The 23,334-nt window shown below is 41.8% G+C and overlaps 1 pseudogene; it reads left to right on the top strand.

Moving 5' to 3' along the window:
- Nucleotides 1-19,220: 19,220 nt before the first annotated feature.
- LOC132283643 (small nucleolar RNA R71) lies at nucleotides 19,221-19,319 on the top strand (annotated as a pseudogene).
- The last annotated feature ends 4,015 nt before the right edge of the window (nucleotides 19,320-23,334 follow it).

The raw sequence follows: 23,334 nt of genomic DNA on the forward strand, positions 1-23,334 counted from the left end.
CTCGGATAGAGACAGTGTTTGCTCGGATAGAGACTACGACATCCTCCAAAGCTTGGATGCGCTCTCCAAAGCCGGGTGTCTGTGCTGGAGCCTTAGGTACTGCTGGAACGGGAGAATGATGATCCTGAGCCTACTCCTCATCATGAATGGGTGACCCAGCCGGAGAGTGATGCTCCTGGTCCTCTGCGGGCTACTCCAAGTCAATATCCATGTGCATGGTAGGCGGATTTACTGGTATATCATCTGCCACTTGCTCTGCTGCTGCTGCTGTTGCCTGCTCCATCTCCTCTCTTTCTAACTCCTCAGCTGCCTCTACAACGTCGTCCTGTAGGCTCTTAATAAGAGCCTGGTAGCTTTTATCCCAATCCTTCTTCTTAAATGAACAGGCCCTGGACTCAATACGCTCCCGTGGCTCAGAACGGAAGGGATAGCGCTGGTCTCTCAGAATCTGTGTGATGAGATGGCCGAATGGGAGATACTTAGCCCTTTTGGGCTTGGCTTTGTTGATATGGTCAACATACAGCTTCATCATAACGCTTCAGATAAGTTCAAGAATGGATATCCAGTGCCCTGTATAGAAGGCGTATAAAGCTGTAAGATAGTCGCTGCGCCTCTGTATCTTGTGGCCGGCCATAAAAACATTTCGGTATAGCACCGAATCGAAAAACCACAAGTCGTTTAGCAGATAATTACGGGTGGAGAAGGTCTGGCCACCGGCATAGTGATCTATGAGTGCAACGGCTATGTCTACATATGTGGGCCTCCATATAGTAGGATAGGTATCTGGAGATCGGGAGGGCAGACATGTGGACAACGGGAAGATCTGGAAAATGTGTCCACCATGATACTGATAGAGTGGCCGTTGATGGTAGTCCGCAGCTCCGCCAGGTTACTCGGGGTAGGTCGGAGGTTCTGGAAGAACATCCGTACCAACCTCGGGTATACTGGGTATGTGATAGGGGCTAGTATGGTTGAGATGCCCCTCCGGTCTATATCGTCATATGCTGCTCTGGTAAGAACAGACCGGGAGAAGTAGTTTATGTCAAAGACTGACTTGTGCGCCACTCGAAGGCATGAGTATCTCGGCAATGGCCGATCTAAGTGCTGGGCTGGCTGAGCTGGTGGTGGTGATGGAGATGGTATGTGCTCAGCCTCAGCGTCAGCCTATGAAGAAGATGCCTCGGCTGAAGACTATAGTCGACTGTCAGATGGAGACTGAGGTGGAGTGGGCTTTACTGGCTCCTCTTGAATAGGGTCCTGGGCGTGAGATGGACCTGCCTCGTTGTCCAAACTCTGCCTGGCCCTGCGGTGATAATGTCTGCGAGTAACAGTCTTTACCCTAGCCATGGCCTGCAAAATAAAAGGAACACTTGCAAAAAGGAAGTTAGTGCCAGTATAGAGAATTAAAGCACAATTTATAAAATTATATATGTCAAATAAGATAGATAAAACAGATAGGAAATATGAATCTATGCAAGTGACAAGGAATGAGTGACATGATGTGAAACATGCTAGACAGTATAAGTATGGAATGCATCTAATGTGGAAAACACAGGCATTGGGCATGTATGAGATAGCATAAAACACAAGAGATGATGTGTGAAATATGTGAAGTATATCTGTGAAGTTTGATCGATCACAAAAATGTGAGATCGATGCAAGTTCGATCGATCAAGAATAAGTGAGATCGATTTGTTACAGATCGATCGGAGAAAAAGTTTAATTGATTTCGGGGGTCACGGGCCGAATCAAGTGACCAATGTTGATGCTTTGTTGTGTAGATGGGCCCACGACCATGTTCGTGAAGGCCCCGTGCCATTCACGTCACAGATCTATGACTTTTTGAGTTTCACCTCACAGTTCGATCGATCGATCGAACTGTGAGGTGAAACTCGAAAAGTCATAGATCTGTGACGTGAATGGCACGGGGCCTTCACGAACATGGTCGTGGGCCCATCTACACAACAAAGCATCAACATTGGTCACTTGATTCGGCCCGTGACCCCCGAAATCAAATAAAAAATCAAAAACATATAAAACCATATATACATATATATATAAATATATACATGTATTCAAAGAGATTGAAAGCTTCATCAATAGCGATATTGATAAGCGCTGAATACTGTATATTCAAGCACCCTAAATTACATTAACAAAGTCCAGTTATTAATTATTTTATGTAGATTAACTCCATTTGCATGTTTTTATGCATTTTTAGGTTAAAGTGCAAAAAGGAAGCAAAAATGATGCCTTGTGGAATTTTGAACAAAAAGGATGCCATTTCTGAATTTCTGGCAGCAGTGATCATGAATTTTGTCGCCATTTTCGACCTAGTAAACTCAAGAACTAGACTTCCATCATAACATGAAAGATTTAGATCTCTGAATCAGCTTTCTAAATCTTCAAGTGGTTCATCATTCGGAGTTCGGAGCAGAGAGTTATGATCTTCGTAACAGAGGTGCGCAGAACTGCCTGGCAGCACTGAAGTACTGCCTTTCTCCCCATTTTCGACCAACCAGACTTGAGAATTGGGTCTTCATCAAAACATGAAGTTTTTAAAGAACTGAATCAGCTCTCCAAATATTCAAACAGATCATCATTCAGAGTTCTGGGCACAAAGTTATAGCAGTTTTACCAAAGTAGGTCAGCGCTGAGCAAGAAGAGCATGTTGCACATTGCACTAATTTAGAGTGCTCGAGACCACTTTTCGAGTGCTCGAAAATCAGGCAGATTGCACTCGGAAATGGCTCAATTTCAGCCACTTGCACATTGGTTTCCTCAATGCCATCTTCCTTCTTTATGAAGTGGTTGGAGGTGTTCCTTGGAGGAGAGAGAGGGTTTTTGTTGGAAAATAAAAAGCTACCAAAGGCCACACATTGGCTATCCTACATTTTCTACAAGATAGAGGAGAGAGAAGAGAGCAAGAAAAGGGAGTTCTTCAAGCTAACAAAGGGAAGCTCGAAAATTGGAGATGGAGTTCAAGCTTCTTCTTCATTCTAAGGCCCCAATGGGTAACTAACTCTTCTTCTAGGGAGGCGATGAAGTCCCTCCCTTATAAGCATGTTCTAGTGTAGATTTTATTTTGGGATTTCAATGTATAACCTATGGTCTTTTCATGGTCTAGAGCATTTTGCTTCTTGTAATGGATCTTCATGTATTTTAATGATTATTGTTGAATTAATTATCTATTTTAGATGGTTTATTCTTTTAATCATAGTGCTTGCACTCTCATGGTGACAATGGTAGTGAGATCATGGAATAGTTTTAATGGCATGAAGTTGGAGAACTTTGATAGTCCATTGCTTAGGTTCCCCCTTTGATGGTCTATTCTTGATTCCTAACTTTATGTGCTTTTATCATTCAATTAAGGGCTTGATAATCTTTGGCTTAGGGAGCATGTTGAAGACTACACCCTAGTTTAGGTAGTTTAAGCATGTATTTCTTTGATGGATTATTCTTGTTTTTGATTCAATGAACCTCTTGAGGATATTATAGCAACCAAGGGTTGTTATGTATCATGACCATCGTTTATGTTGATTTCCCGAATTTAAATTTAGCCTAGCATGTGTATAGGGATGGAGACGGATTCACTTCCTTAGTTTTTCTTACTCGCATCTTATCTTGCTTCAATTATTGCAAGTTTCTATTTCATGCACTTCACATATTCAATTTAGTGACAAACAAACAACTCTTTATTTCCCCTTCATCATTCTAAGAACGATTCTAGACATTTAGGTTGCCTTAGACTAGCGCAGTCCTAGTGGTTCGACTTACCCGACCAATAGCCCTATTTTACAATGATTCGTGCTATTGTGAAGGTTGATGTATGATTGACCAACCGATCAGATATGCATCATCAAAACAACATAGATCTAACATTTAAAGCATTAATTCTTGAAACACAAGAGGGGTTCGGATCTCACCTATAAATTGAGAGGGAAGTTGAGATGCTGAAGAGTGAGATGCGAATGAGATCTACGATGGAAGAGAGAGAGAATCGACGCTTGGGATGGTCGCCGGAGTCTCGCCGGCGATGGAGAAGATGGGTTGTGCAGCGGCGAAGGGAACGAGGGTTTGAGAAGGTGTAGATCGATCTTTGAATCGATCTACAAACCCTTGACTTGATTTTTAAAAACCTTCCCAAACCAGTTTGATCGATCGAACTGCAACTGCAAAGAACACCAACCCTTGTCAACCAAAATCAATAAGGGAGGAATTATCTCAAGTGGATGCCATCGTTCATAAATTCTACCAATTGATGGCACCACATCTTCCTCCTTCATTGTCTCAAAATTCGGCAAGTTCAGTTTGTGCTTCATGCACTAGTCCATTCCATCTCTCGGAAGATTGCCCCACACCGGAGCAATTTCCCAATCCCAACCAAGAGCAAGCTAATGCCATGTTCTCGCGGCCCGGGAACAATCCATATTCCAACACCTATAATCCGGGTTGGCGAGATCATCCGAATTTCTCATGGCGGCAACAAGCCCCACAAAATTCCCAATTCCAAAACTAAGGGCGGCAAAATCAGCCCTCTTCTCAATATCAAGGTAGACCGTTCCAAGCCTCTTCAAGCTACCGTCCTCCTTACAATCCAAATGTCTCCAATCAACCTCCTGTGTGTCCAACTGACGAGATAGTAGCTGCAAACAAGCAAATGATGGAATCATTAAATAAGCAAATAATGGATGCCAACAAGCAACTCTTGACATCCTTGCAGCCTACTCTCCAAATGGTTCACTCTCATACTCAATCCATAGCTAATCTCGAAAATCAAGTGGGCCAAATAGCTAACTCGGTGAATCAATTGCTTCAAAAGGACAAGGGCAAGCTTCCCTCTCAACCTTTTGAAAATCCTAGAGGAATGCATGTGATTGACGAAACCCCTCCTCTGAGTGGGCCGACTCATGAACAAGTTCAGGCTATCACCACCCTTCGGAGTGGTAGAGTGGTTGACAACAAGGTCGATGGAGACAAAAGTGAGGAAGTTTCTCATTTGAAAAATCCAAATTCAAGCTCTTCTAATCCAAATTCTTGTCCAAATACCATTCACGGAAATCCCACACATGTCACCCCAAATGTGGACACGACTTATGAGCCAAAAGCTCCGTTTCCTCAACGTCTTCAAGAGTCGACACATTTTGGGAACAAGAATTGTAAAATTCAAGACATGTGGGAAGTTTTCAAGCAAGTGAAGATTAACTTGCCCCTCTTGGATGCTATCAAGCAAATCCCTCCCTATGCAAAATTTCTCAAAGATTTGTGCACTCAAAAGCGCACTTCTAAAAATCATTTGCCAAAAAAAGTGAGGTTGACTGAAAATGTTAGTGCTATCATTCAGCACAGCACTCTCCCGAAGCATAAGGATCCGGGTGCCCCCACAATCTCTTGCGTCATTGGTGACAGCAAAATCGAGAGGGCCCTCCTTGACTTAGGAGCTAGTGTGAATTTAATTCCATACTCAGTCTACCTACAACTTGGTTTGGGAGATCTTAAGCCGACTTCCGTGGTTTTGCAACTTGCTGATAGATCGGTCAAGCATCCACGAGGTATTCTCGAGGACGTTATCATCAAAGTGGATAAATTCTACTTCCCGGTAAATTTTGTGGTTCTTGATACAGAACCGGTCCATGACCCAAAAAAGCACATTCCCGTGATCCTTGGTAGGCCATTTTTAGCCACGGCTAATGCATCAATTAATTGCCGAACCGGGGTGATGGACATTGCTTTTGGAAACATGCAAGTCAAACTCCACATCCCTCCAATGAGGATGATTGTTTTCTTGTGGATGTCATCGATGAAGTGGTCGAAGAATCTCTCCCCTTCATCCTAAGCAAAGATCCTCTTAAAACTTGCATGTCCCATTTTGACTTCTCAAACTTTGATGTTGATTAAGCCATTCAAGAAGTCAATTCCTTGCTTGATATTAGTGCTATCATGGATGTACCTCCTTGGAAAATTCCAAAAGAACCACTTCCCCAACTTTCCACCACTCCTCCGGTCCCATCATTGTTATCTCCGCCACAACTTGAGCTTAAGCCGCTCCCGGCCCATCTCAAGTATGTGTTCCTTGGTCCAAAGCAAACCCTTCCGGTCATTATTGCCTCGGACCTTCAAAAAGACCAAGAGACCAACCTCTTAGCGGTGCTCCAAGAGCAGATTTGAAAGGAATTGACCCCTCTATTTGTATGCACCGCATTCATATGGAGGATGACGCAAAGCCTACTAGAGAGGTCCAGCGCCGGTTAAATCCAAATATGAAGGAAGTGGTCATGAAAGAGGTGATTAAATTGCTAGATGCGGGAATCATCTATCCTATCTCTGATAGCAAGTGGGTGAGCCCCACACAAGTTGTCCCCAAGAAATCCGGGCTCACCGTTGTTGAAAATTCAGCGGGTGAGCTCGTGCCACAACGAACCACCACCGGGTGGCGTGTGTGCATTGACTATCGTAAACTCAATTCAGCAACTAGGAAGGATCATTTCCCACTCCCATTTATTGATCAAATCCTAGAAAGGTTAGCCGGCCAAAGCTTCTATTGTTTTCTTGATGGTTATTCCGGCTATAACCAAGTGGCAATCGCCCCCCAAGATCAAGAGAAAACAACATTCACATGCCCCTTTGGTACTTTTACCTATCGACGCATGCCTTTTGGTCTATGCAATGCACCGGCAACGTTCCAAAGGTGCATGATGTCCATATTCTCCGATATGGTTGAAAGGTTCTTGGAAGTTTTCATGGACGATTTTTCCGTATTTGGCTCCTCCTTTGACTCGTGTCTCAAAAATTTATCTCTTGTGCTCCAAAGATGCAAAGAGACGAACCTCATTCTAAGTTGGGAGAAAAGCCACTTCATGGTCCAAGACGGCATTGTTTAGGACATGTCATTTCTAAGCGGGGAATCGAGGTAGACAAGGCAAAAGTTGAGTTAATCTCTAATCTTCCTCCTCCGCATTCCGTCCGTCAAATCCGTTCTTTTCTTGGCCATGCCGGATTCTATCGTCGCTTCATCAAAGATTTTAGCAAAATCTCACGGCCCTTGTGTAATCTCTTAGCCAAGGATGTTCCGTTCAATTTTGATGACGCTTGCATGGAAGCTTTCATCAAACTTCGCATTCTCCTCTCCTCCGCCCCAATCATGAAACCCCCTAATTGGTCTCTTCCCTTTGAGATCATGTGTGATGCATCCGACTATGCATTAGGGGCAGTTTTGGGCCAACGTGTGGATAAACTTCCGCATGTCATTTATTATGCTAGCAAAACTCTCTGCGATGCCCAATTGAACTACACCACCACTGAAAAAGAATTGCTAGCTGTGGTGTACGCCTTGGATAAATTTCGCTCTTATCTTCTTGGCTCCAAGGTCATCGTCTTTTCAGATCATGCCGCTCTTAGGCATTTGTTAGAGAAAAAAGAGACAAAACCCTGTTTAATTCGATGGATCCTCTTACTTCAAGAGTTTGACATTGACATCCGGGACAAAAAAGGGACCGACAATGTTGTCGCCGATCATCTCTCTCGCTTACTTATTGAGAAATCTTCAGAATTCGTAGCCATCCATGATTCCTTTCCGGATGAGCAACTTCTTCAAGTTTCACATTCTACTCTTCCATGGTTTGCGGATATTGTCAATTATCTTGCGGTTGGCAAAATTCCAGCCCATTGGTCCAGACAAGAGAGGGACCGGTTTTTCTCCCAAGTCAAGCATTTCTTTTGGGAAGATCCGGAACTATTCTAGTATTGCCCGGACCAAATCATCCGGCGATGTATTCCTGAAACCGAGGCCACAAGCATTTTAAATTTTTGCCATACTCTTGCTTGTGGAGGCCATTTCAGTGCCAAAAAGACCGCTAACAAAGTCCTTCAAAGCGGATTCTTTTGGCCTACCTTGTTCCGGGATGCATACAATTTTTGCAAATCGTGTGAACGATGTCAAAAACTTGGATCCATGTCCCGAAGAGACATGATGCCCCTCACCAACATTTTAATTGTTGAAATTTTTGATGTGTGGGGGATTGACTTCATGGGACCATTTCCATCTTCTTATGGCTATGAGTACATCCTTGTAGCGGTGGATTATGTGTTTAAATGGGTTGAAGCCGAGGCTACCAAAACCGATGATCATAAAGTCGTGATCCATTTCATTCAGTCTCACATCTTTAGTCGTTTTGGTACGCCCCGAGCAATCATTAGTGATGGCGGATCTCATTTCCGAAATCGTTATCTAAAATCCATCCTTGCCAAGTATTCCGTCATTCATAAGGTTGCTACACCTTACCACCCTCAAACGAGTGGTCAAGTAGAGATTTCTAACCGGGAGATTAAGCACATTTTGGAAAAAACGGTTAGACCGGACCGCAAAGATTGGTCAGTAAGGCTAAACGATGCGCTTTGGGCTTACCGGACAGCTTATAAGACACCCATTGGCATGTCACCATATCGACTTGTCTTTGGCAAAGCATGTCATCTCCCGGTAGAATTAGAGCACCGTGCTTATTGGGCCATAAAAAGGTTCAATTTTGATCTCAAACAAGCCGGCTCTAATCGTGCGTTGCAATTAAATGAACTTGAGGAATTGCGTAATGATGCGTATGAAAGTGCAAAAATTTACAAGGCAAAGACTAAAGCTTTTCATGACAAACATATCGTCAAAAAGTCTTTTGCCCCGGGACAAAAGGTCTGGCTTTTCAATTCCCGCTTGAAACTCTTTCTCGGTAAACTCCGGTCAAGATGGGATGGTCTATACATTGTCACTACCGTCTTTCCTCATGGAGCAATCGAACTTCATGATCCTGCAAGTGGATCACTCTTCAAGGTAAATGGCCAAAGGCTTAAGCCTTGCATTGACGGCACAATTCTAACCCGAAAAGTTAAGGAAGTCCTCTTGACGGATCCAATTTATGAGGATTAGTGCCTGCTCTAGCTTTGTCTAGCTATCGACATTAAATTTAGCAACTCAAGGGAAGAAATTCTTTCAATTCCCAAGCTTCCTTTTCTTTGAAATTGCTCGTGCCTTGCAAATTTCCTGGGAAACGGTGTAGAAATGCCAAAATTTAACTTTCTCTGGAATTATCTTAACTTGTGTTCCACATTTTTTAGACTGGCTTCTTAGACCTTCTCAACTCTAATTTTCATTCCCGGAAGTCTCCATCGCTTTCTAGCAATTTCATTAGATTTTTCAAATGCGACTCATGTGCATCTTTTATCATTTTTAATGAAAAGTCTGAAAATTTTCTCAAAATTGTTCATGCATTTGAGATGATTAAAAGGTTGAAAAATTGCAAGGTTTCAAAACAAAACTTTTAAAATTTCCCATGCATTGGAATGGAATGAATTTGCAAGTTTAAAATTTTCTCCCTAAATTTCATTCATGCATTGTGTGATGTTGCAAAGGTTTGAAAATTTTCTTACATCCACCCATGCTTTGTGTGATGTTCTGAAAGTTGGCAATTTTTCCATGCCTTAGAAATTGCAAAGTTTGAAAAGTAAAAAAAAAAGAAAAAAGAAAAAAAAAAAGAGAGAGTTCTTTTCAAATTTTCCATCCATTTGAATGAGAGGATGTTGCAACGTTTAAATTTTTCCCATACATTGGCTTGAATCCATCAACATTGCATGCATAGGAATTTCATGCTCCTCAAAAATTTTATCATGATCCGCAAAGTTCCTTGCTTGCATGCATTTCTATATTTCATGCATGGTTGCATGCATTTCTCTGATGCATGCATTCTTTCCTATCCGAGCCCACTGCTCCAAGTCTTTATGCTTCCATGTATTAATAATCTCATTCCTTGAACCATCCATGCAAGCTCATGCATGGCCATGCAACAACATTCAAGCTCCATGCCGAGTGCTTTAGTTTTCAAGCTTCACTTTAATTTGGCTGCAATTTTCGAGCTCTCTCAAACCCATTCCGAGTGCTTGAACCCCCCTCTCAACCTCATCCCAAGCTACTGTCCTCATCTCGAGCACTTGAATTCCCATTTCGAGTGCTCGAGCCTCCAACCAAAAATTTCAGCATGCTCGAAACTTCCACAACACAATTCTGAGACTTCTGCTTGTTTTTGGAGCACTCGAAGCCACCATTCGAGTGCTCGAAATCCCAAACCAACCTCAACACCATGCCCCTTACACACCAACCAACCTCACACCCCCTTCCTCTCGGCATCTAACCATGCAACCACCTACCATCACACACATCTCCCAACCCATGCAAACCTCTCCTCTCGGCAACCCCTCACCTAAGCAACCCTCACACACCATGCACCAAACATCACCCTCTCGGCATCTTGCCTGAACCATCCCAACCACTTCTCCCTCACCACCCTGCATCCCCACCTCTCCACTCTCCACCAAACAACCCACACCTCCCCACCCAAGCATGCAAACCATGCATGCTCCATCACCTCACACCATCATCCAACCATCCCAACCACCTCTCCTTCACCACCCAAGACATCCTTGCATGCATGCAAGCTCCATGCATGCATGCATGCAAACCACCTCCAAACCTCTCCACACCTCAACCTAACCACTCTCCACTCTCTCACTCTCTACTTCAACCTCACCCCCACCCATGCATTGCAACCCACCTCTCTCTCTCATCACACCCCACCATGAAACCAGCCACCAACAAACCTCTCTCTCTCGGCAACTTCGAGCTCCATCAACTATCTCTCTCACAACCAAACCCAACCTCACCACCAAAATCCTCTCTCTCCAACAGCATCACCACCATGCACACAACACCCCCTTCTCGGCATCTCTGCAGACCAACTTCCACAACCCACCACCTCATGCATGCCTCCTTGCCCAGCCACCTCACCACCATCATCAAACCCTGCAACCCTCATGCATCCACACTCCATGCTTGCCCCAACAACCAACCAACCCCCACTTCACACTCCACCACATCTCATGCCACAGCAAACCTCACTGCCAAGACTTCGAGCACTCGAAGTCCCATTTCGAGTGCTTGAAGTGTAGAGCACCATGCCCCATCCTCAGCCGAGGCCACTGCCCCAATTTCGAGCACTCGAAAACACCCTTCGAGTGCTCGAACCAAGCTTCCCTCTCTCTTTTAAAACCACACAACCTCTCTCTCTCGACCCAAGCTCCCTCCTCTCCTTTTAACCCCCAGCCCTCCTCTATTTCACCCACACCAACTCACCCAAACCTCACCTCTCTCTCTCTCTAAACCCTCACCACCTCCATCAACCATCACCACATTTCCTCTCTCATCCATACTCTCTCCAAACCCCCTCACCCCCACCTCTCCTCACCTCCCCCCCACAACCACCACCTTTCTCTCCCCCATGCAATTCACCCTACTCACCCACCTATCCCTCATCCACAACCACCAACCCATCATCTCCCCTCCCTCTTCCTACCATTCTTCTTACTCTAGGATAGAGTGTAATTCAGGTCAGTCTCTTCTTCCTTTGTTTTTCATGCCTTTGTTCATTCATTATGATTTTACAAGGAGGATGGGCTTGCAATGTTGGTGTTTTGTTGTGTTGATGGTTTGTTGATACTAGCTCTATGCTAGAGCTTCGTTGCTTGTAAAATTTTTTGGGTTTGCTCCTCCATCCCACTCACTTTCACCTTCTCCTTTTTGTGGTGCACGCCAGGTGCTCGCTGAAAGTCCTTAACCAAGTCCACCTCTCTAAATGTCTCGTGCCGGTTCTTCTCGCCCTCCTCGACCCTCTTCGGGTGCCCGTGCTGTCAATCGTGAGCGACCACGTGATCCTTGGGATCGCAAACACCTCAACTACGAACTCTCATTTTCGCTCACGGATGCCTTTGACATTCTACCCACTACTTCGTGGGCTGTCGCCGAATTGACTAATCGACGTCTGCAGCACATTTGCGCACCCCTTGCCAGGGTTGCCTACCCCCGTGTAGTGCGCCTCTTCTATCAGAATCTCCAATGCCCTGAAGAGCCACCCATTTCTCTCACTACATCCATTGATGGCACCACCTATGCTTTCACTATGACTGACATCATTCAGGTTTCTGGTTGCCCCATTGAGTGCCCCGATGACATTGTCAATCGTGAGAATCTCCCTTTATATGAGGAGCCGGATACATTAACTGTGGAGCAGATTGCCGCTGCCATTTGTACTGTTGACGATCCTACTAGGCCCCAGTCTTTTATCCGAAAAACCAATCTTCCGGAACGCCTGTGGTTCATTGACACTGTCTTCAAGCACAATGTCTGCCCTTTGGTGCATAGCACCGAGCGTCGGGGCCTCCTTTTGCAAGCCTTATATGCCATGGACCAAGGCCAATGGTTCTCCATCCCAGAGCTCATTTGGACCACATTTATGAAGTTTTGGCATGATGCTCATAATGCACGGGTTCCGCGAGTTGAAAATCGAAAATTGCCTTTGCCGTTTTTCATCACTCGGCTCCTTCAGCACAAGGGTTTCATTGTTCCTCCCTATGAACCAAAAGGCAAAAAGATTAAAATTTTTACCCAGCGCCGGTGGATCAATGTTCTTAGCCATTCTAGTACCCCTCAGCCTGCTGCCCCCCTGTTCATCCACGCTCCACCTCCTCCTCCTTCTGAGGATGCTTCCACCGCAGTAGCCGCTGCAAGGGTAGAGCCTCCGGTCGACTCTCACCAGGACCAGGCTTTCATCCGGGCTAGCTTTGCCGGTATTCATGAACGACTGGATCGTTTTGAGAATTCTTTGTCCGCGTACACTCGGACTCTGTGTGAGACTTCTTCACGTGCTGAAGAAGATCGTCGTCTTGCTGCTGAAGACCGTCGTGTCGCCACTGAGGAACGTCGTTTGGCCTCCGCTGAACGGCGTAAGACTCAATCTCTCCTCCATTCCATCCTCGCCCGTTTACCCTCTGGACCATAGCTTGTTGCCAGTGTGGACCTTATCTTTTTGTTTCATATGTAACTATTTCTCTTGTATCTTTTGTTTTCCTTTTGAACTGTAAGAATTTGCTATGTATAGGTTGCTCTAGTAGACATGATCCCTGTACAGTTCTTTTTGTAATCATGTAAACTCTTTTTGCAATGCAAATTCTTTCTGTTCTGTTAACTTTCGGTACATTCTTTATCTGTATTTATGCTTGTGCTATTAATACTGTTTGTGGTTATTTCTTTTTGTTCTTCGTGATGCTCTCCAGGTTGCGCAGTCCAATTCAAGTTTGGGGGTTTTTGTATCAAAATGCCGTTTCCTCCCCCTGGGTATTGTTGTTCCTTTTTATACTCTTTGTCATTTTTGTCTCTAACTTACATCCATGTCCCACATTGAGGACACTGTGTAGTTTAAGTTTGGGGGTGCATCAAAGCATTCTTGGCATATTTTTGGTTTCATAATTTTTGCTAAGCAATGATAGTATAACTTGACACTTGTCGGAGATGAAACATATGTTTAATACCTTGTGTATAGAAGCAATTGAAATTTTTGAAAATAAAGAAAAATTTGAGTTGAAATGATCATGTAGATTCAAATTAGTCTGTATAAATGTTTCAATTAGATTCTTGCTGGATTTACACTCTTATAAGCTTCACAATGCACAGATGCACATTGGAAACTTAACTGTGAGGAATGCAGCTTGATCAACCTTGACCTTGGCCTAGTTAATCTGATTTGATGAACCTGATAGATGAATATCTTTGGCATGATTTAAGTTAAAAAAAAAAAAAAAAAATGAAAAATGACCAGTTGACGTTCGTAGCCTTTCCAACTCGAGCTATTAAGCCCTTTGGAGTGTCTCTACACTTAACACCCTAAAGCCGTCTGGTTTGGGAGTTGTTGGCCTAACGCTTGCTACAAGGGTTGGTTAGAAAGCTTAAAGGACTTAAACATTGCACGGTCATTAAAAAAAAATTGTAATAAACATGGTTAGCTAGAGTTCGTAGCCTTTCCAACTTGAGCTATTAAGTCCTTTGGAGTGTCTCTACACTTAACACCCTAAAGCCGTCTGGTTTGGGAGTTGTTGGCCTAAAGCTTGCTATATAGGTTGGTTAGAAAGCTTAAGGGACTTTAGCATTGCACAACCATTCTATGTTTCGCTTATGAGTTGCAATAAATTGTTAACAAGCAACAAAGGTTGTCTTGTAAATAAAATCATGCCTTAGGGACCTCATTTAAAGGGGAATTCAATGATTTGAAAACTTGTGCTTTGGAATTGGAAAAGAAAGTAAAAGCCGCATGTTGAGAATCCAATTCACTTTCACTGGAGTTTGAGTTATTTCCATTTAAGAGATGACAATTGAATTATTTATATGGACTATGATGTTAATGCATGCATGTTGAAATGGTTTTTCCCATTTTTTGTATCAATGTTTCATATATGCAAGGTAGTCTTCCCAATGATACCGTCTCCAGCTCTTTTTCTATTTCAAGTTGTATTTGAGCTATGTTTATGTTTATCTTTGCCATGGTGAATATTTTTGTAATAGCATTCCCATGTTTTCTTTCCATTGAGCTTTGCATTTTGGTTTCGCTAAGGGACTAGCAAAATGTAAGTTTGGGGGTGTGATAAGCGCTGAATACTGTATATTCAAGCGCCCTAAATTACATTAACAAAGTCCAGATATTAATTATTTTATGTAGATTAACTCCATTTGCATGTTTTTATGCATTTTCAGGTTAAAGTGCAAAAAGGAAGCAAAAATGATGCCTTGTGGAATTTTGAACAAAAAGGATGCCATTTCTGAATTTCTGGCAGCAGTGATCCTGACTTTTGTCGCCATTTTCGACCTAGCAAACTCAAGAACTAGAATTCCATCATAACATGAAAGATTTAGATCTCTGAATCAGCTTTCCAAATCTTCAAGTGGTTCATCATTTGGAGTTCGGAGCAGAGAGTTATGATCTTCGTAACAGAGGTGCGCAGAACTGCCTGGCAGCACTGAAGTACTTCCTTTCTCCCCATTTTCGACCAACCAGAATTGAGAATTGGGTCTTCATCAAAACATGAAGTTTTTAAAGCACTGAATCAGCTCTCCAAATCTTCAAATAGATCATCATTCGGAGTTCGGGGAACAAAGTTATAGCAGTTTTACCAAAGTAGGTCAGCGCTGAGCAAGAAGAGCATGTTGCACATTGCACTAATTTAGAGTGCTCGAGACCACTTTTCGAGTGCTCGAAAATCAGGCAGATTGCACTCGGAAATGGCTCAATTTGAGCCACTTGCACATTGGTTTCCTCAATGCCATCTTCCTTCTTTATGAAGTGGTTGGAGGTGTTCCTTGGAGGAGAGAGAGGGTTTTTGTTGGAAAATAAAAAGCTACCAAAGGCCACACATTGGCTATCCTACATTTTCTACAAGATAGAGGAGAGAGAAGAGAGCAAGAAAAGGGAGTTCTTCAAGCTAACAAAGGGAAGCTCGAAAATTGGAGATGGAGTTCAAGCTTCTTCTTCATTCTAAGGCCCCAATGGGTAACTAACTCTTCTTCTAGGGAGGCGATGAAGTCCCTCCCTTATAAGCATGTTCTAGTGTAGATTTTATTTTGGGATTTCAATGTATAACCTATGGTCTTTTCATGGTCTAGAGCATTTTGCTTCTTGTAATGGATCTTCATGTATTTTAATGATTATTGTTGAATTAATTATCTATTTTAGATGGTTTATTCTTTTAATCATAGTGCTTGCACTCTCATGGTGACAATGGTAGTGAGATCATGGAATAGTTTTAATGGCATGAAGTTGGAGAACTTTGATAGTCCATTGCTTAGGTTCCCCCTTTGATGGTCTATTCTTGATTCCTAACTTTATGTGCTTTTATCATTCAATTAAGGGCTTGATAATCTTTGGCTTAGGGAGCATGTTGAAGACTACACCCTAGTTTAGGTAGTTTAAGCATGTATTTCTTTGATGGATTATTCTTGTTTTTGATTCAATGAACCTCTTGAGGATATTATAGCAACCAAGGGTTGTTATGTATCATGACCATCATTTATGTTGATTTCCCGAATTTAAATTTAGCCTAGCATGTGTATAGGGATGGAGACGGATTCACTTCCTTAGTTTTTCTTACTCGTATCTTATCTCGCTTCAATTATTGCAAGTTTCTATTTCATGCACTTCACATATTCAATTTAGTGACAAACAAACAACTCCTTATTTCCCCTTCATCATTCTAAGAACGATTCTAGACATTTAGGTTGCCTTAGACTAGCGCAGTCCTAGTGGTTCGACTTATCCGACCAATAGCCCTATTTTACAATGATTCGTGCTATTGCGAAGGTTGATGTATGATTGACCAACTGATCAGATATGCATCATCAAAACAACATAGATCTAACATTTAAAGCATTGATTCTTGAAACACAAGAGGGGTTCGGATCTCACCTATAAATTGAGAGGGAAGTTGAGATGCTAAAGAGTGAGATGCGAATGAGATCTACGATGGAAGAGAGAGAGAATCGACGCTTGGGATGGTCGCCGGAGTCTCGCCGGCGATGGAGAAGATGGGTTGTGCAGCGGCGAAGGGAACGAGGGTTTGAGAAGGTGTAGATCGATCTTTGAATCAATCTACAAACCCTTGACTTGATTTTTAAAAACCTTCCCAAACCAGTTTGATCGATCGAACTGCAACTTCAGATCGATCGAACTTAGATCAATCTTTCTTCTAAAATATTTGAGTTTTTTGAAAATTTTTGAAAAATTAAAAATTGAAAATGTTTTTTTTTTTTTTTTTTTTTTTTTTTTTTTTTTTTTTAAGTTTAAAATTTAAAAGTCAAAACAAAGTCAAAGCAATGAATTCCAGAATTGAGATCGATCTGAACTAAATGTTCAATCGATCTGACAGAGAGCAAAAATATGCAGGTTTTTCTCGATCGATGGGACAGAGGGTGATTTGGATGCAGGTGGGAAGTTCGATCGATCGAACTTATGAAAAATGTTCAATTTCAACCTAAAAGTGCATGCAATCCTAATCACAGTTCCTAGCAATGCATATGAACCCAAAGCCAATATCTAGACTTCGCAAGAAATGAAATTAAAGATAGAAATGAGGGAGGAATAGGGTTTTGACACCCTACGAAATGTACTAGTCTTTAATGTCTTTAGTAAAACATTGGGCTCTTTTAGCTCAGATCAAACATCTTGTAATGCATCCCCTCCTTGACGGGGTAATAAATGCTTTGAACTCCACCCAACAAATGGTTCATTAAGGAACTTGTTGGATTAAGCTTAAAAGAAGTTTTCGGTCCTTGGTCAAAACAATCTTTGGGCTTCCATGCCCTTTCAAAGTAAGAATTTGAAACAATTTTCTTAGGATGCAAGGTTGAAGATGAACTTTTTAAAACTTCAGTCTCACACAAAAACTCAATTCCTTCACATTTAAGGTCATGACATTTCTCCACAACATTAACTTCTTCATGCTTATCAAATGAATTGGGGGTCGGATTGAAGATATTCAACTTCACCTTCATCTGGCCAAATGAGATCTTCATTTTCCCCATCCTACAATTAATGTTGGCATTCGCAGTTGCCAAGAAAGGACGGCCAAGGATAACAGGAATTTGGCTCTTAGGATTCAAGACCGGTTCTGTGTCAATGACAACGAAATCAACGGGAAAGAAGAATTTATCAATCTTAATCAATACGTCCTCAATGATACCCCTAGGCTTTTTGATGGATCGATCGGTAAGTTACAAAACCATCGACATCAGTTTCAAGTCTCTTAAGCCTAATTTGACATATACCGAGTATGGAAGAAGATTAAAACTTGCTCCTAAGTCTAGAAGAGCCCGATTAATGATATGTTCTCCAATGATGCATGAAGTGGTAGGTGAACCGGGGTCCTTAAACTTCGGAAGAGTGTTATGCTGCAAAATTGAGCTTACTTGCTCGGTTAAGACCACTTTCCTAGGTGCTTGGCTTTTGTTCTTCCTCTTTTGGGTGCATAAGTCTTTCAGAAACTTGGCATAAGCCGGAATTTGCTTAATTGCATCTAAAAGTGGAAGATTGACTTTCACTTGCCTAAACACAACCATAATTTCATTTGTTTTGGCCTTTTGCTTGTCAATTGAAATGGATCCTTTTAAGGCATCCGGGAATGGAGCTCTTGGCTCAAAAACCTTTTCAGACATTTTCTTTGAAGTCTCTTCAACACAAGAAGTTGTGAAATCATGTTGCAAATTTTTCTTTTCAAAATCACTTTTCAAGATATTCTCATTTGAAAGATCATGCATATGCAATGAAGGAGGAATAGGATGTGAAACGGGACGGGAGTCAACTTGTGGTTGCACCTGTTCACTCTCTTCATTAGACATACCCACTTGGTTATTCACAATCTTCCCATTTCTCAAGGTAGTCACCGCGTTGACATGCTCTATTGTATGACCTTCTGATGAGGAATGAGTCTTCACAACACATTGTTGCTTTTGTGGAGCATTCAAAGGCATTTTCCTTTTCTCTCTAGCATTTAATGTACTAACTATTTGCCCTACTTGGGTTTCTAGCTTAGCAATGGATTGAGAATGAGAATGAAACAATTGAGTGTTAGCCTTTAGAGTGCCTAGAGCGGTCAAAACTTTCTCTTCAAAAGCTGGACTCCTAGCATTTTCTTAAGAATATGATGGTTGATTAGGAAAATGAGAATTAGAAAATTGATTTCCTTGTGATTGAAATGGTTTATATCCTTGGGAACCTTGGCTTTGCATTGGAGGTGGAACATATTTCCCTTGGAAACCACCTTGGGGAGGGTTTGAGCCTTCCCCTTGGTTTCTCCAAGAGAAATTCGGGTGATTCCTTTAACTAGGATTATAATGATTACCATAAGGATTGTTCCCTTGATTAACAAAAGCTGCATTGACTTGTTCATGATGCTCACTTTGCACATGTCCATGGGAACAATTGGAAGTAGAATGTAAAACACTTGAACAAGTCATACATGTCTCATTGGATGCATGATGGGAATGGTTAGGGATGGAAGATACTTGATTTGCCGAGTTTTGGTTGATCAAGAATTGATCAAACCTTTGAGATAAGGATTTCATCTCAGCGGCTATTTCATTGGAATGGTCAACTTGATGTAAGCCAACACTCTTCCTTTTACTTGAATTCCTACCATTCTTGGAAGAAAAAATTTAATGCAAAGAATTCTCACTCATACTCTCATAAAGACGCCACACGTCATCCTCATGCCTATCAATGTAAGAGCCACCCATGAAAGCATCAACCATGCCCTTATAATTGTCCGATAAGCTCTCAAAGAAATATTGAACTAATTGCCATTTGGGCATGTCATGATGTGGACACTTCCTAAGCAATTCATTGAATCTTTCCCATGCCTCATTGAACGTTTCCCCATCCCCGTGTGAAAACGCTCGAATTGAGGTTCTCATGGCATTGGTCTTAGAAATCGGATAGTACTTTTTCAAGAACTCTTGTTGCATTTCTGCCCAAGAAGTTATTGAAAAAGGCCTAAGATTGTTAAAACCATATTTTGCCTTGTCTTTAAGGGTGAATGGAAAAAGTTTAAGCCTTAAAACCTCTTTCGGCATGTCCGTGTATCTCACGGTGGAACATACTTCAAGAAACTCATCCAAATACTTATAAGGTTCTTCACTTGGAAGTCCATGATAGTTAGGAAGCATTTGAATGGTTTGTGGTTTGATCTCATAGTGGTGTGCTCTAAATGGTGGCAATTGAATGCATGTGGGTGCATTGTAATCATTAGGCACATAGTGATCTCTTAAAGCAAAGGGAGGATTAGCAATTGGAGGTGCAACATGGGCACCTTGATTACCTTGAATGATGGGAGGTGGTGGAGCATAGATTGGCCTTGGCATTCCCAATGGAACTTGACCTTGTTGTTATAGTGGGTGAATGAATGGCCTTGGCATGCCTAATGGTACTTGCATGTTATCATGATGCACATTGGAGGTGTAGGATACCTTATTGGTCTATGTGACCAAGGTCCTCCACATGATCCTCATTATGTCCTTCCATTAATGAAATGGATTGACTAGAACCTCCTCTTCCCCTAGGGTTTCGAATAACGGATTCAAGATGAAAATTTAAAGGGACAAGAATGGGTCTTATTGATCTACGACCATGCATGCACAACAAAACACAACAAGCAACAAGTAATGAACAAACACTTTACCTTCGCAACAAATCAATAATCAACAAACTTCCTCCACATATAATGTTCCCATACTCCCATGCTATCAACAATATGCAAAGAAAAGTAAAATTGCCTCCACGTAGACTTACGATTTATCTAAGAATTGAAATACAAGCCTCCAAGCGGGCCGACGATTTAACTAGAGATTGAGTTAAGAAAGAACTCACAAAGGGTCCTTTAGCACTTCAATTTATTTTCAATTTTTAGCCTTGCAAATTTTTAGAATTTTGCCTTTTTCCTTTGCTTTGCTTAGCTCCTTGCTTGAAATACTCCTTTGCTCACCTTCTTTTCAATGCATCTAGTCAAACAAGAACCAACACAATAAGTAACCAAAATGAAAACAAAGTAAAGACACGATCAAAAGAGTATTAATTCCTAATTGATTCCACAAATACGATGTTGCCTTCAATCAATCCCCGGCAACGGCGCCAAAAACTTAGTGGACTCGAGGCGTCACCCCCAAAGTCCAAAATTTGTGCACCAAAAGATAATGGTGTAGAGCTATGATGAATGTGGCCAAGTTTTACATTTAGAAATTGCCACTACTACCTTTCACTAAAAATATAGTTAGGGCAAGTAGGGATCGTCCCAAGGGATTGGTAGGTCGTATTAGGTTGTGAAATCGAAATTAGGGTTAGTAGGTCGAGTGATCAAAAGATTGGTTGGTGGTTGAATTACTCTAAGATGCAATTTAAACTAAAGTAGGCAATTAAATATAATTGAGAGAAAATAAGAGAGAGATCTTGGGGTTTAGAGATCACCACTAAACATAGCTTTTCTACACCCTTAAAGAATGATTAATGAGGGAAAAAAACATGTATTGCAACATAGTGTGTGTATGTGGTTGTTTTAACAAGTATGGATGACAAATTAAGCATATATTGTCTAAGCAACATGGTGGATAGCACAATATATCAAATTAAGCCATTAATCATTTCTTTTAGCTCACAATCCAAATACATCACAAGGTTAGAGATATATGTTACTTGCTTTCATAAGTATGGAACATCAAACAATAAGCATGGATTGTCCTCTCATTTAACACCTAAACTACAACTACACTACAATTAAGCTAATGACATGAAATTAAACTAATTAAACTAAGGGAGAGGTACAATCCATCAAGAAATGAGTATAAACCATCAAATAAACCACAAGAACATTCCATTAAGCACTATGTCTTGACAATCTCTAGATTTATAGCATTAATACACATAGACATGCATCAATAACATAAGAAATAGAGATAAGCACATGAACATCTATTCTAGTATGGATAGAATGAAATGATTAATTGGAAGCATTAAATCACACAAATCATTGAATAAACAAGATCTATATATATAAAAGTGTCGAAACATGTATCACAACACAAATCCCTCAAAAATACATAAATCAAGATGTAGAAAGCATGCTTCGGGCTAACTCTAGCCCCAAGAGGATGTCTAACCACTCATGGATGGTGTCCTCTAAGCCTCAAGGGCTAACTTCATGGTAGAGATTACTTCTCTTCTTGGTTGATGGAAGAACTCCAAGCTTGTGCCTCTAGCCTTCTTTTTCTTTTCTTCCTCCCTATGAATATATGATAATTGTGCCTCTTTCTACTCTAAAGTATATCAAGTATATCTCTCAAAAAGTGGTTCATATTCCTTATATAGGTAGGTCAAAAATCACCCTAAGTAAGCTGGGCTCGTACACCAATATTCCTTCCAATGATTGGATATGAGACAACTTTTAATGAGCTGGAATTTGGATTTTCTTGGGATTTGGGGAGTTCGATCGATCGAACTTGTGGTGAGATCAATCGAATATGGCTGAGATCTATCGAATTTAAGCTGGATCGATCCTCCATGGCGGCGGCTTTTTGGATAAAAACAAATCTGAGATATTTTAGGAAAAAGACAAATGTGGTAGGTAGGGTGGTACAAGTGGATAAGATGGAATCTTTTCGATCGATCAGAAGAAAGTTGGATTGATCGAACTTTGTGGGATCTTGGATAAGAACAAGAGAGCTTGGATCCATCTTGGAATGCTGAGATCGATGAACTTTCGATTGGTCGAATATTTGTTAAGATCGATCGAATTTGCTGAATTTCCACCACTTGCTTCCTTTTGCTCCCACTTTGCTCCTTTCTTTGATTCTTCTCAAGATTGCTTCAATTATGCTCTTATTTAGCTGAATTAGCTTATTTTGGGGATAAGTACCTGAAAATGGAAATAATACAAAATCAATCTAAAGCGGAAAATAAGATAGATAAAGATTCTAGAATACCTAAGCTTAAGGGGTTTAAATGCGCACTTTTCAGTGCTCGTCAGCGAGTATTGGCCACTAGGACTGTATCCAAGAACTGAAAACGTCTTGGAAGCTGTGACTTCTGGATCATCTCCCATGTGGTGGCATGTCTCCCCTGGCCCATAGCACGGACCATCGCCTCCCTAGTCGTGCCCGGGGGAATCTCAGGGAATCTCCCCTGAAGAGTGGCTGGGCACGTATGATGGCAACCCATAGCCTGAGCAATAGTATCACAGCTAATTGTCAGCTATATACCCTCGATAGTGGCTGTGAAGTGATCTTCCTCCTCCTGCTCTTCATCTTCTGCATGGAACTGTAGGGATCTGTAGAATGCTCTCACCAGCCTAGGATAGGCAATCTGTGCTGGATACCTCAAGAACCTTGATAGCTGGTGAGCCTCAAGGCCTCCATCGCCCAAAAGGTATCGCGGTGCTGCTGAAAATCCTCTATAACAAAATCTGTCTCAAAACAGATCTTGTTGTACCGCCAAGAATCATCTAATGCCATCGCTGGTGTCCTAACAACCCGCTACCTCGGTCGTCTCGGCATCTTGATAATCCAAAATCATTATCCCAGCAAAACTCCTAAGTCTGTGCTCTGAGGCTCGTGCCTGGGGTATAATGCTCAAGCTTAATACTGGATAAGGCTCGAGCTCAGGATCTAATGCTCGAGGCTGCTGCAAGCAAATGCTCGAGCCTTAATTTGAAGGCTCGAGCCTCAATCTGAAGGCTCGAGCTTCCTGGTTCTCAACTGAAGCTTAAACGTCCTCAAATCCTCTAACAATGAGTAAAATCAACCTAAACCAACTCCAAATCACCCCTAATGTTTCCCTTAATCTCCCTTCAACCCCCAAACTTCAATAATAGCACCCTAATTCCTCTAAATCTACCAAATCCATATCCTTCAAACCCTAGTGTACTTCTTGATTTAGT

The sequence above is a fragment of the Cornus florida genome, unplaced genomic scaffold, assembly GCF_030987335.1.
Source record: "Cornus florida cultivar Cherokee Brave unplaced genomic scaffold, ASM3098733v1 CherokeeBrave_3.0.0_Hap2_Chr01, whole genome shotgun sequence".
Taxonomy (NCBI): Eukaryota; Viridiplantae; Streptophyta; class Magnoliopsida; order Cornales; family Cornaceae; genus Cornus; species Cornus florida.